The sequence below is a fragment of the Arachis stenosperma genome, chromosome 9, assembly GCF_014773155.1.
Source record: "Arachis stenosperma cultivar V10309 chromosome 9, arast.V10309.gnm1.PFL2, whole genome shotgun sequence".
NCBI lineage: Eukaryota > Viridiplantae > Streptophyta > Magnoliopsida > Fabales > Fabaceae > Arachis > Arachis stenosperma.
The window spans coordinates 19,904,000-19,918,049 of NC_080385.1; the positions used below are offsets into that span (position 1 = coordinate 19,904,000).

General features: G+C 29.1%; 1 non-coding gene across 1 annotated transcript; it reads right to left on the reverse strand.

Annotated features, from left to right (window-relative positions):
* Nucleotides 1-13,180: 13,180 nt before the first annotated feature.
* On the reverse strand, nucleotides 13,181-13,288 carry LOC130953630 (small nucleolar RNA R71). Its single transcript, XR_009075792.1, has one exon. It is a non-coding gene; the product is annotated as a small nucleolar RNA R71 (small nucleolar RNA).
* Between the last annotated feature and the right edge of the window lie 762 nt (nucleotides 13,289-14,050).

Genomic DNA, 14,050 nt, shown 5'->3' on the forward strand with positions numbered 1-14,050 from the left:
CCAGTAATTAATATATTTATTTTATTTATGTAAAAAAATTTATAAACCATTAATAAATAAATTAAATTAAGTTAATTAGTAAATTAACTTTTACTATAAGTAAATTCGACGCCTAAACAAATGTAACCTAAAGATAAGTCAGTTTAGTCATGAGCAAAAACACTAAATCTATAAAAGTACCCTAACTATAATCACACACACTTATTAATTTAAAAGATAAAAACAACACTAACCTCAAAGTCAATCGCTCCCATAATGTGCCAACTATCATTCAAGCAGTTGATGTTGGGATTACGTGTGTCGGCCCGCGTCATAACATTCGGGCAACTCAAAAATATCAAGAAAACTTTCGAGAAAAGGAGAAATAAAGGTTAATATGGATGGAAAGTGGATCAGGAGGCACTGTGAACAAGTTGTTTTTATAGCGCATCCCAGTCTTATAAACGAGATAAGTATAGGCGTATCTCGTTTACACTGTAAATAAGGAGGCACAAATCCAAGTCCACATATCACGTGTACACACGTGTTATGGCACGATCCTTATCTTGTTTACACTGTAAACAGATAAGCCATGCTATGAAAATCGGTAAAAATCTTCAAATTACTTATTTCAGTAATTAAAATATTTATTTTATTTATTTAAAAAATCTTTGATTTTCTATTTCTTCAATAAATACCTTGGAAAAAAAATAAAGGTTAGAAAATTAAAGATTAAGAGTTTCATATTTATATGAGTAGGATTGCAAGTGAAATAAGTTGTGTTGAGTTAGATCAAATTTAAATATGACTCATAAAAATTGAGTTTAGCTCTTAATTTGACCTGCTAATTAACAATTAAACTTATTTATAAGAATAAATTTTGTCTCACTAAAAATACATAAATAGACTCGAGCTCACGAAGTACTCAAATGATATGAATATAATTTATAATTTTATATAAATAATTAAATTATAATTTATATATAAAAGAGACTATCAATTTTATATATTATTATCTATGAATTATATATTATTATAAATAAAAAATAAACCCTAAATTTTTTACCTAAATTATAGGAGTTAATTATAAAGGTAATGTGTTTATATTTACTATTCTAGAGAATTTTATTAGTATTTTTTAAAAAATTAATTTATTCAAAATATAAATTCCCACGAATTTATTTGTCACTTTATTCTTTGTTTTTTTAGAAATACCCATAAAAAAATTTGTTATTTCTGTATGACTAGACAAATTTCGCATTTATTACTACACACTTCAATTAATAAAAGTGTGGATTATTGATAAACTAGGTGATATGTGTTTAATTTTAAGAATAAGATAAGATAAGATACTGAGAATAACAAAATATAAAAGAGAGAGACAAAAAAATTAATATTTTTATATTTTATTTAATAATAAATTAAAATAAATTATTAAAGTCTAATTTACTTTTTTTTATTCAAAAATTTTTTAAAAAAATATAATAATAAAAATATAATTATAAAAAATTAATAAAAATAATAAAAAAATAAATTATCTCTCATTAATATTTTTTATTTTTTTATCAAGATGAACATAAAATAGACAAATTTAATATTTCTAAATATAATATTTTTTTTATATTTCATCTACTAAATATAATTTTATATCTCTATATATTTGTCTCATTATTTTATGCCTATAAACAAATACAGTACTAAGTACGTATGTAGCTGTTAGTATTTTATCAAACAACACACACAAGTCATTGATTTCAAAGTTATTTACAAGGTAAGTCTTCTGCAAATTATTTATTTTGATACATAATTTTAGACAGGTTATTTTTTAAGTAATCATGTACTGTATGAAAAATGAAATATTTTTGTTTTATTTTATACGTTAATCAAGTATTATTAAGTGTTAGTTTGAATAGATTTTTAGTGAAAAAAGTATTTTTTTAAATAAAATACTTTAATTTAATTTAAAATCTATTTGGATATGTCTTTAAAAAAAATATTTTTATTAAAAAAATAAATTATTTTTTTAAAACTAATAATATATTATTTTAAAAAATAAAAATAAAAATATTTTTAATATCTAAAATTTTGTAAAAAAAAACCTATTTCAAAGTGATATAATTTTATTTATTAAAAAAAATTCCAAAAAATAAATATTTTTTTAAAAATCAATCTAAACTAATTTTAAATTACTAAACATGGGTTGCAAATATCAAAAAAGCTTCGAGATCACTACTACTTTTGTTGGGAAAAGAATAAACTATTGTTAATGCATGCGATTATCTTGGCAAAGCATGATTATTATATTCACTTGAGCATAAAGCACAGTTTTCTCGGTTAAATGTTCTGTTTTGTCAATCTTACATTGCAGGATCACATATAATATATTGAGAAAATTGTCTAGCGATTAGTTAATATAAATCTCTTCTCATTGGCGAACACAACTTCTATTACGAAACTACTGTGCAAAATTATACGGTAACACAAAAATTAAAAATCTTGAAAATTATTTTATATAATATAATATTTATAATTTTATAAATATAATATTTATAGTTATATATTTATTATATTTAAAATTACATAATTATTTTAATAATAATTAATAAATATTAAATAAGATAAATTTAAATTATTTAAACTAATTTTTTTTTATTTTTCAAATATTATATAAGATTCGTTTGACACGTGCTGATTTATAGAAACCAGATCAACTTTTGTAGGTAGATTTGATTTTCGGATTTTTTTTTAATCAGGCTCATAATTTAAGTGCTGATGTACTAATAAATTCATTTAATCTATTTATTTATTTTATTATATAAAAATTAAATTTTTATATTTAATGATAGAATTAATATGACATATTTTTTAAAATATTTTTAATTATTTTTTTAATTTATTAAATATAATTTATTATAATACAACAACAACAACAACAACAAAGCCTTGTCCTATTAAGTGGGGTCGGCTACATGAATCAAACGACGCCATTGTGCTCTGTCATGTATCATGTCTACAGAGAGACCGTTTACATGTAGATCTCGTTTGACCAATAATTATATCAAATAATTAATTTAATTAGATATTTAAGTATCACCCAATTTAAAATTATATATATCAATTAATTAATTTAATTTGTATGATATATAAATTTAAAAAATAAATTAAAATAAAATAATTTATTATTTATTTAAATCAAATATAATAAATATAAATTAATTTAGTTAAAATTTTATTATTTTTTAATCTTTTATATATAAAAATGACATAACAAAATTATAAAAATAATTTTTTTTATTACTTTAATTATTTTAACTTTTTTTTGTTTTTTATATGTAAGTTTATTTTACGTTAATTTTATTTATTTAATAATAAAATATATTCATGTTAATAATATATTTTTTTCTATATTAATTAAGGTATTTTATAATAATAAAATATATTTATGTTAATAATATCTTTTTCTCCTATATTAATTAAGTTATTTCAATAGCTATTAACTGTATTTAATAGAATGATTAAAAAGTAAAAACTATGAAAAATTAAACCTAAGCTATTGGTTGTGTTCTATCATTGGCAATAAATACGGTTATTGGTTGTATTTTCCATGAGGCTAATTAAGGTTTGGTTTGGTTTTATATTTTAAAACTTATTATCTATTATTTTATTATTTATTATATTATATAAAAATTAAATTTTTATATTTAATGATAGAATTAATGTGACATAATTTTTAAAATATTTTTTAATTTATTAAATATAATTTATTATAATGAACTAATTATGTTAACTAATTAATTTAATTAAATACTTAAGTATCACACTAATTGATTTAATTAATTCACAAATACTAAATTAAATTTCAACCAATTAATTATGAATTGATATAATTTTTCTTGAAGATATTTTTTAATTTTATTTTCTTTGATTGATTAAACTAAATCAATTATAATCAATTGTAAATAATCTATTATATTACCATATTAATAACATGTCGTATGTAATAATTTTTTCCAATTCATTTAGTTTAATATGGTGAACCTAATTATATTAATATGCTTATCTTATGTCTTTTAATTTTTTATTCATGTGTGCTAAACTATATTTAGTATTTTTATTTTGTAGGTTTTGTGGGTCTTTTATTCTTTTTGATTAAAAGATAATAATAATAATAATAATACTTTTTTCTTCTTTAATATTTTGTTTTATATTTTTGTTATTCTTCATATAATTTATAAAATATTTAATTTTATCCTACTATATATAAAATTTTTATTTTTCTTTTATCTAAATTAAATTTAAAACTAATCTTTTAAGTGCTATTATGATTAAAATTTATTTGTTTTTATTCTTCATTCTTCATGTTATTGACCTTATTTGTATAAATAATTTAAAAATATTTGATTATATAAAAAAAGGTTATTGTAATAACCTAATTTTTAGTATGTCTAGATCATATTAAAAATTAAATGCTACTTGTTTTATATCTAATAATTTAGTAAATTGGAGATAAAATTATTTTAAAAATCGTGTCATTTTGACTAACTAGTGTATTTGAAATGCAATAAAAGTATTCTATAAATACTAAAAATTAGTTACAAAATTAATTATATATTTATATATATTTTTAACAAATTTTTTAATAAAATAGTCAAGTATTAAAATAATCAAAATTTCATAATAAAATGATCAACTGTTTTATAATAATATAATAAAATTTTTATATACACAAAAGATCAGTCTATCACTATTTTCTTAATTATATATATAGTTATCTTTTGACTATAAATATAACTTTAAATTAATGATTGATATTTTGTGTCTATATTATATAATTGTTTTATGTATGCGAAACATGATTAAACAAAAGACATGAATATGTCACGGAGGGCGTCAACATGGACTTAAAATAACCGTTCTATGATCGTTAATTGAAGATATCCTGGAAATGCATTGGAAAGAGATTAACATGTTTAATCACTTTTACGAACCCTGTAGAAAAAAAGCTTTAACCAAGGTATAGCTTCTAGTAGCCACCACTACAAAGAGGGCATGTGGGAATATTGAATCCACTAGATGCATAGAATTCGGGGATGGTTACTATGTAAAGGAAAATAGTGCGATTCACAAGACGGCTTGCCAATTCTGGAAACCTATGCTGTCTGTACATCTTTACAAAATAATAATTGAAGAGAGCTGTACAGTGCTGTTGATAGTCGTGGACACGTATCGTCCAGGCAACATAGTTTGACTTTGACTAACTTTTACTTTCAACTAATTAGGCGTCAGAATGACTAAATTCTTTACCCGATTAAACAGGTACATTTTTGTTTTTAAAATTAGGTCTGTTAAATCTTAGATTAAACAGATCGAACCAATTAACACTTTGTAATTTTGATATGAAGAGAAGAATAGAATAAGAGGATACTATAGAGTGCATATGTGTTTTATTTAGATGTGGTTTTAGAAAAGAATAAATTGGATGGATCGATTTTAATCTAGGTAATTGGACTGTTCGATTTAAGGAGCACAAACTGAATTATTTGATTTGTGTTTTTTTTGCCACGTGTTGTACATGTCTTATTTTTTATAACGATGTCTTTTATATCAATATGCGTATTTTCTATACCCATTTTCTTTTTCTAAAGTCACTTTTTTCGTTGAACCCACCCAAGAGTCCCATTATCTCTTCTTCTTTTTCTTTTTCTTTAACGGTTTAAGAACTTCTTCTTCTACTTCAATTAAAAAAAATTACAATGCCAAATAAACAAAAATATAAAGATGTTAATCATCTTAAACTTCATATTATAAATTACTTTTGTCATTTTCATTATTTAAGCTTATTTTTTAAATTTTTTTATATTTTAAAATTATTATTATTATTAGAAATTTAGGAATATATATTTAATAATATATATATTACAGAATTATTAATATTATTGTTAGAAATTGAATTTAGGAATATATATGTTACAGAATTATTATTATTGTTAAAAATTTAGGAATATATGTTTAAATTTATAGTTAAAAATAGGTTTAATTATTCTGTTGGTTTCTATAGTTTCGCGAAATTTTTAATTAGGTCCCTGTACTTTTCTTTTAATTGAGTTCTTGCATCAAAAATTTTTTTAATTGAGTCCCTGTACTTTTTTTTTCTTTTATTTGGGTACCTACACCAAGTTTTTTTTAGTTGGGTCCCTATAAAATTAAGCCAATTACTGTCAAGAGGGATCTAATTGGAAAGAAAAATTTGGTACATGGACCCAATTAAAAGAAAAAAAAGTATAGGAACCTAATTAAAAATTTCGCGAAACTATAGTGATCAATAGAGTAATTAAACCTTAAAAATAATAGTTAAAAATCTCTATATAAACTGCCGCTAAATCCTATTTCTCTTAAGTGAAATAATAATTAAAAATATATATATTTAGGTGTAGTTAGTGAATATTTTAATCAATGATAATGTTTGAATTAGACTAATGGGATAGATTAATAAAAAATATATGTTTAGAATTTTTTATAATAATTTTAAAAATTATGATTAATAATTAGATTTTGTAAAATATAATATATTTTTGCTCCGGTAATAATTATTTGTTTATTGTTAGATTTTTAATTGACATAAATATATTATTGTAATTGAGGTTTTAATAAAGTGAAATATTATTAGTTAAATAAGAATTTGATTTATTTATTACTTATTATTAATAGTAAGTTAGTATTTATTGTTAGTGATATAGGAATTATTGCCCGATAAATAATCTAAGACTAAATAAATAAATAATTATGTAAGAAACAATTCAATGCTCACTTTAAAAAACAGTATGACTAAAATATTTAATATGTATAATAATATCATTAAAAATTAAAAAGCATTCAAAATAATTTTTAGGATTATTAATTAAATTTAGAAGTTAAATTATTATTATTATTATAGTAAAATTATTTGTCTTTGGGTATTTTCAATAATTAATGATAGCTGTTAGATATTCAATCAATATATTTTGTATAGTTAATTAATTGGTAGGTTAGTTGTATTTATGCATACATGGTAGTTATTAAATTAGCTAATTAATAGTAAATTTAGTATTAGTTTAATAAATTAGTTACTCTAATTAAAAAATTATTTACTTTTAGTAGTAAATTAGTAATTATTAATAATTTGACTAATAATTTGCTATGTTTTTGTAGAGTTCACAAAATTTGACATGTAATCACCTACTACCTTTGGATCGGTATAATTATAGTGTGGAGGAGCATTTACGGTTTATTGATTTTTATCATGTTTTTCAAATTGAAATAGTTCAATGTCAGAAAGCACTGGTAATAGCTCTAGTCAAAAGGTGGCACTCAGACACACACACATTTCTCCTTCTGGTTGGTGAGTGTGTTATGACACTAGAAGATGTGGCTATTTTTCTTGGTGTTTCAACGAACGGTCTTCTAGTGACAAGAATGACTATGAGTAGTTTTGATCAAGCCTTAGAGGTTGAGTGTTTGCACCAATTTGGGATTGCACCGAGAAAGTCAGACTGTAGAGGAAGTCACGTAAAATTGACGTAGCTTCAGAATTTAAAAGAACGTCTATAGTTGATTGACGAAAATAGTATTCAAAGGTACGTGAAGTGTCACATTATGTTGTTATTTGGTACAATCTTATTTGAAAACAAGTATGGGGCATTTGTGCACTGGAAGTCTCTGTCTTTGCTTCGTGATTTTGGCAGTATCGAACAATATAGTTGGATATTGGCATGCCTAGCACACCTGTACAGGACGTTATGCAAGGAATCTCGTTTTGACTGTAAGAAAATTGATGGTCCACTAACACTTCTGCTAACTTGGGCTTGGATCCGTCTACCATATCTTGTGCCGGTTCCTAAAGAACCCCGCAGTTTTCCGCTTGCAAACAGATAACATTATCGACTTATTACATCGTATCTTCATATTTATAATTCAATTGTGTTAATGAAATAAATTATATTAGGTGGCGTAACTGGGAGCGTGGAGACCAACGCTATAGATATCTTAGTCTTGCTCACTTTAGGAAGTCATTGGATGATATTCAGGAAGGCCAGGTGTGTTTTCATTAAAGAAGTATTTGTTTCGAATTTAGTCTTATTATTATTTGGCTTGTAATCATTTATTTCTTTTATTGTGTGCAGTTTGTGTGGGTTGCTTATGGCGTTGATCACATTGATCCAAACATAATTCCTGCAGACATCTACATGCACTCGGTTGTGTGAAGCGCTACGGTGCCATTGGTATCATTCGAATGCATTGAGTGGCATGCAACCAATAGGCTTAGGCAATAATTTGGTTTTTTCAGGGAGTTCTTCATCAGGAACGGAATCTAGACAAGGCATACGGAGAAGTCCTGACTGATCCTAAGAATCTTGACTAGGCCACAGCTACGAGTCATTCATTTTGGGTGATGCAGTGGACAAACAGGTATAATCACGTTCTTACTTAGCTTCTCGTGCCTCCACACCATCCCTTAGATATTTACATGTACTAGTATCATAGAAAATATGGCAACCACTTGAACTTGTCGGACTTTGTGATTTAAGAGAATGATGAGCATAATCCAGCTATGGATGACGACAATTAAGAGCAGGTGCCAAAGTCACCGCCACCTCCACCTCCACAAGAACAATCACAGTCTTCGATGCCATATGGACCTCAAACACAGTTTATCCTGTCATACCCAATACATCAGCAGTATTGGAGTACACCACAGGAAATGGAGCTTCTTTTAGCTATTTACTTGGGTTCATAGCTGCAGAACCAGGCTAATCACAATCTGGCCATCAGCCTGATTTCATGACAGGTAAGTATTCCTTGGACGCAAGGCATCCATGCCGCACTTCCTCGGATACTTCTGGAGGGTTGGTATCTGGAGACTCTAGTAGGAATGACGGTGGTCAGAAAATTCTTAATAGTCAAAATTTATGCCGTGTTTCAATGGGTCTAATTGAAGAAAATGCTAAGGCAATTGAGCAAGAGACTGATAAGTATCTAGTAGATGAACCAGATGACGAGGATGACGAGGAATGAAGATGAGGATATAGATGAGGATGAAGAGTCCCGCAATGATGCTTCTGATGATAGTATATCAGTTACCAAGTCATCACCTTGATATGCAGGCATTGTCTCAAAATGCACGACTGCTGATGGCTCCTTATGACACATGGCCTCAAACCATATGGAAAAAGTTTTGTATCATAATACTTCCCAACTTCCAAATATTTTTCCATTGAATTTTGCTTAGCCAACCATACTTTCAATAGCTGACGGTGTAATTGAACTTCAACTGCACTTTCGCAATAACTGATTTCACCTTTATCGAGGGGTCAGCCTCAACCAACGGTTTTATTACTTCTGTAATTGTGTTCAAATCCAGCTTCAAATAATCTTGAAAAATGGTGGCTGATGAGCGGATAATTTATACGCTTTTTGGCATTGTTTTTAGTATGTTTTTTTAGTATGTTTTAGTTAGTTTTTATTATATTTTTATTGGTTTTTAGTTAAAATTCACTTTTCTGGACTTTACTATGAGTTTGTGTGTTTTTCTGTGATTTCAGGTATTTTCTGGCTGAAATTGAGGGACCTGAGCAAAAATCTGATTCAGAGGCTGAAAAGGACTGTAGATGCTGTTGGATTCTGACCTTCCTGCACTCGAAGTGGATTTTCTGGAGCTACCAAAGCCCAATTGGCGCACTCTCAACGGCGTTAGAAATTAGACATCCTGGGCTTTCCAGCAATGTATAATAGTTCATACTTTGCTCGAGATTTGATGGCCCAAACTGGCGTTCCAAATCAACTCAAAACTGCCCGGCGTTAAACGCCGGAACTGGCACAAGAATGGGAGTTAAACGCCCAAACTGGCACAAAAGCTGGCGTTTAACTCCAAGAAAAGTCTCTACACATGAAAGCTTCAATGCTCAACCCAAGCACACACCAAGTGGGCCCGGAAGTGGATTTTTATGTCATTTACTCATTTCTGTAAATCCTAGGCTACTAGTTCTCTACATATAGGACCTTTTACTATTGTATTCATATCTTTGGATCATTTTTCAATCTTTTGATCACTTTAGATCTGAGGATCATTTTTGGACGCCTAGTTCTTAGATTATTGGGAGGCTGGCCATTCGGCCATGCCTAGACCTTGTTCTTATGTATTTTCAATGGTGGAGTTTCTACACACCATAGATTAAGGTGTGGAGCTCTGCTGTACCTCGAGTATTAATGCAATTACCATTGTTCTTCTATTCAATTCAGCTTGTTCTTGTTCTAAGATATCACTTGTTCCTCAACTTGATGAATGTGATGATCCGTGACACTCATCATCATTCTCACCTATGAACGTGTGCCTGACAACCACCTCCGTTCTACCTTAGATTGAGTGGATATCTCTTGGATTCCTTAACCAGAATCTTCGTGGTATAAGCTAGAATTGATGGCGGCATTCAAGAGAATCTGGAAGGTCTAAACCTTGTCTGTGGTATTCTGAGTAGGATTCAATGATTGAATGACTGTGACGAGCTTCAAACTCCTGAAGGCTGGACGTTAGTGACAGACGCAAAAGAATCAATTGATTCTATTTCAACCTGATTGAGAACCGACAGATGATTAGCCGTGCCGTGACAGGGTGCGTTGAACATTTTCACTGAGAGGACGGGATTGTAGCCACTGACAACGGTGATGCCCAACATACAGCTTGCCATGGAAAGGAGTAAGAAGGATTGGATGAAGACAGTAGGAAAGCAGAGAGACGGAAGGGACAAAGCATCTCCATACGCTTATCTGAAATTCTCACCAATGAATTACATAAGTATCTCTATCCTTGTTTTATGTTTTATTCATAAATCATCCATAACCATTTGAATCTGCCTGACTAAGATTTACAAGGTGACCATAGCTTGTTTCATACCAACAATCCCCGTGGGATCGACCCTTACTCGCGTAAGGTTTATTACTTGGACGACCCAGTGCACTTGCTGGTTAGTTGTGTGAAGTTGTAAAATTATGTTTAGACCATGGTACTGAGCACCAAGTTTTTGGAGCTATTACCAGGGACTGTTTGAGTTGTGAAAAGAATGAATCACAATTTCGTGCACCAAGTTTTTGGCGCCGTTGCCGGGGATTGTTGAGTTTGGACAACTGACGGTTCATCTTGTTGCTTAGATTAGGTATTTTTTTTCAGAGTTCTTAAGAATGAATTCTAGTGTTTCAAGGTGATGTTCTTATCATCACCAAAGCTAATTGATTCTCATCAATTTAGCTCTTGAATGTAATGTCCTGCTGAAGCTTGGCTAGCCATGTCTAATTTCTTTAGACTAAAACTTTAGACTAACATTGCATGATTCCTGGAATTCTCATTAAGAATTTTGATATCTTCATTCTCTTTTTCACTTAATTTTCGAAAAATCCAAAAAAATTACAAAATCATAAAAACCAAAAATATTGTATGTTTCTTGTTGAGTCTAGTGTCTCATGTTAAGTTTGGTGTCAATTGCATGTTCTTCTTGCATTCATGCATGTGTCTTCATTAATCTTCAAGTTGTTCTTGATGATTTTCTTGTTCTGATCTTTAAATTCTCTTGTCTTGAGTGTTTTGTTGTTTTTCATATGCATTCTCATTTTGTTAGTGTCAATGGTATACAAACTGCTAAGTTTGGTGTCTTGCAAGCATTGTTATTTGATTTTAGTTACATTTTGATTATTAAAAATCCAAAAAATTTTAATTTGTGTCTTTTCAAGTCAATAATACAGAGAATTGAAGATTCAGAACATACAGCAGAAGAAGTACACAGAAAAAGCTGGGCGTTCAAAACGCCCAGTGAAAAAGGCAAACTGGCGTTTAAACGCCAGCCAGGGTACCTGTCTGGGCGTTTAACGCCCAAAAGGGTAGTGTTTTGTGCGTTAAACGCCAGAATGGATACCATTCTGGGCGTTTAACGCCAGGATGGCACAAGAGGAAAGATTCTGTTTTTAATTCGAATTTTTTTCAGGTTTTCAAAATTTTTCAAAATCAAATCTTTTTCAAATCATATCTTTTCAATTAAATCTTTTTCAAAATTAATTTCTTTCCATTTTCAAAAATACTTACTATCAATTAATGATTTGATTCAACATTTCAAGTATGTTGCCTTTTCTGTTGAGAAATGTTTAATGTTTGAATCATATCTTTTCTTGTTAGCCAAGTCATTAATTTTTAAAATCAAATCTTTTTAAATTGTTTTTCAAATCATATCTTCTCAATCATATCTTTTTAAAACTATATATTTTTAATCATATACTTTTCTCACATCTTTTTCAAAATAGTTTTCAATCATATCTTTTTTATTTCTAATTTCAAAATCTTTTTCAAAAATCACTTGATTTTTTTTCCAATCTTAGTTTTTGAAAATCAATTACTATTTTTCAAACTGTTTTTTTTTTAAATCTTTTACTTTATTTTCGAAAATTTCTTCCCCTCTTCTCACATCCTTCCATTTATGGACTAACACTCCTCCTTAATATACAATTCGAACTCCATCTTTCTTAATAAGTTCGAATTCTTCTACCTCTTCCTTCTATTTTTCTTTTCCTCTGACACCTCAAGGAATCTCTATACTGTGACATAGAGAATTCCATATTTTCTTGTTCTCTTCTCTTTCATATGAGCAGGAGCAAAGACAAAAGCATTCTTGTTGAGGCTAATCCTGAACCTGAAAGGACCTTGAAGCGAAAGCTAAGAGAAGCTAAGACACAACTCTCTGTAGAGGACCTAACAGAAATCTTCAAAGAAGAAGAACCCATGGCAGCCGAAAACAACAACAATGCCAACAATGCAAGGAAGGTGCTGGGTGACTTTACTGCACCTACTCCCGACTTCTATGGGAGAAGCATCTCTATCCCTGCCATTGGAGCAAACAACTTTGAGCTTAAGCCTCAATTAGTTTCTCTAATGCAACAGAATTGCAAGTTTCATGGACTTCCATTGGAAGATCCTCATCAGTTTTTAGCTGAGTTCTTACAAATCTGTGACACTGTCAAGACTAATGGGGTTGACCCTGAGGTCTACAGACTTATGCTATTCCCTTTTGCTGTAAGAGACAGAGCTAGGATATGGTTGGACTCACAACCTAAAGAAAGCCTGAACTCTTGGGAAAAGCTAGTCAATGCCTTCTTGGAAAAGTTCTTTCCACCTCAAAAATTGAGTAAGCTTAGAGTGGAAGTCTAAACCTTCTGACAAAAGGAAGGAGAATCCCTCTATGAAGCTTGGGAAAGATACAAATAATTTATCAGAAAGTGTCCTTCTGACATGCTTTCTGAATGGAGCATCATAGGTATCTTCTATGATGGTCTGTCTGAACTGTCCAAGATGTCTTTGGATAGTTCTGCTGGAGGATTCTTCATCTGAAGAAGACGCCTGCAGAAGCTCAAGAACTAATTGGAATGGTTGCAAATAACCAATTCATGTACACTTCTGAAAGGAATCCTGTGAACAATGGGACGAATCAGAAGAAAGGAGTTCTTGAGATTGACACTCTGAATGCCATACTGGCTCAGAACAAAATATTGACTCAGCAAGTCAATTTGATTTCTCAAAGTCTATCCGGAATGCAAGCTGCACCAGGCAGTACTAAGGACGCTTCATCTGAAGAAGAAGCTTATGATCCTGAGAACCCTTCAATGGAAGAGGTGAATTACATGGGAGAACCCTATGGAAACACCTATAATTCTTCATGGAGAAATCACCCAAATCTCTCATGGAAGGATCAACAGAGACCTCAACAAGGTTTCAACAACAATAATGGTGGAAGAAACAGGTTTAGCAATGGCAAGCCTTTTCCATCATCTTCTCAGCAACAGACAGAGAATTCTAAGCAGAGCCACTCTGACTTAGCAACCATGGTCTCTGATCTAATCAAAACCACTCAAAGTTTCATGACTGAAACAAGGTCCTCTATTAAGAATTTGGAGGCACAAGTGGGTCAGCTGAGCAAGAAAATTACTGAACTCCCTCCTAGTACTCTTCCAAGCAATACAGAAGAGAATTCAAAAGGAGAATGCAAGGCCATCAACATGA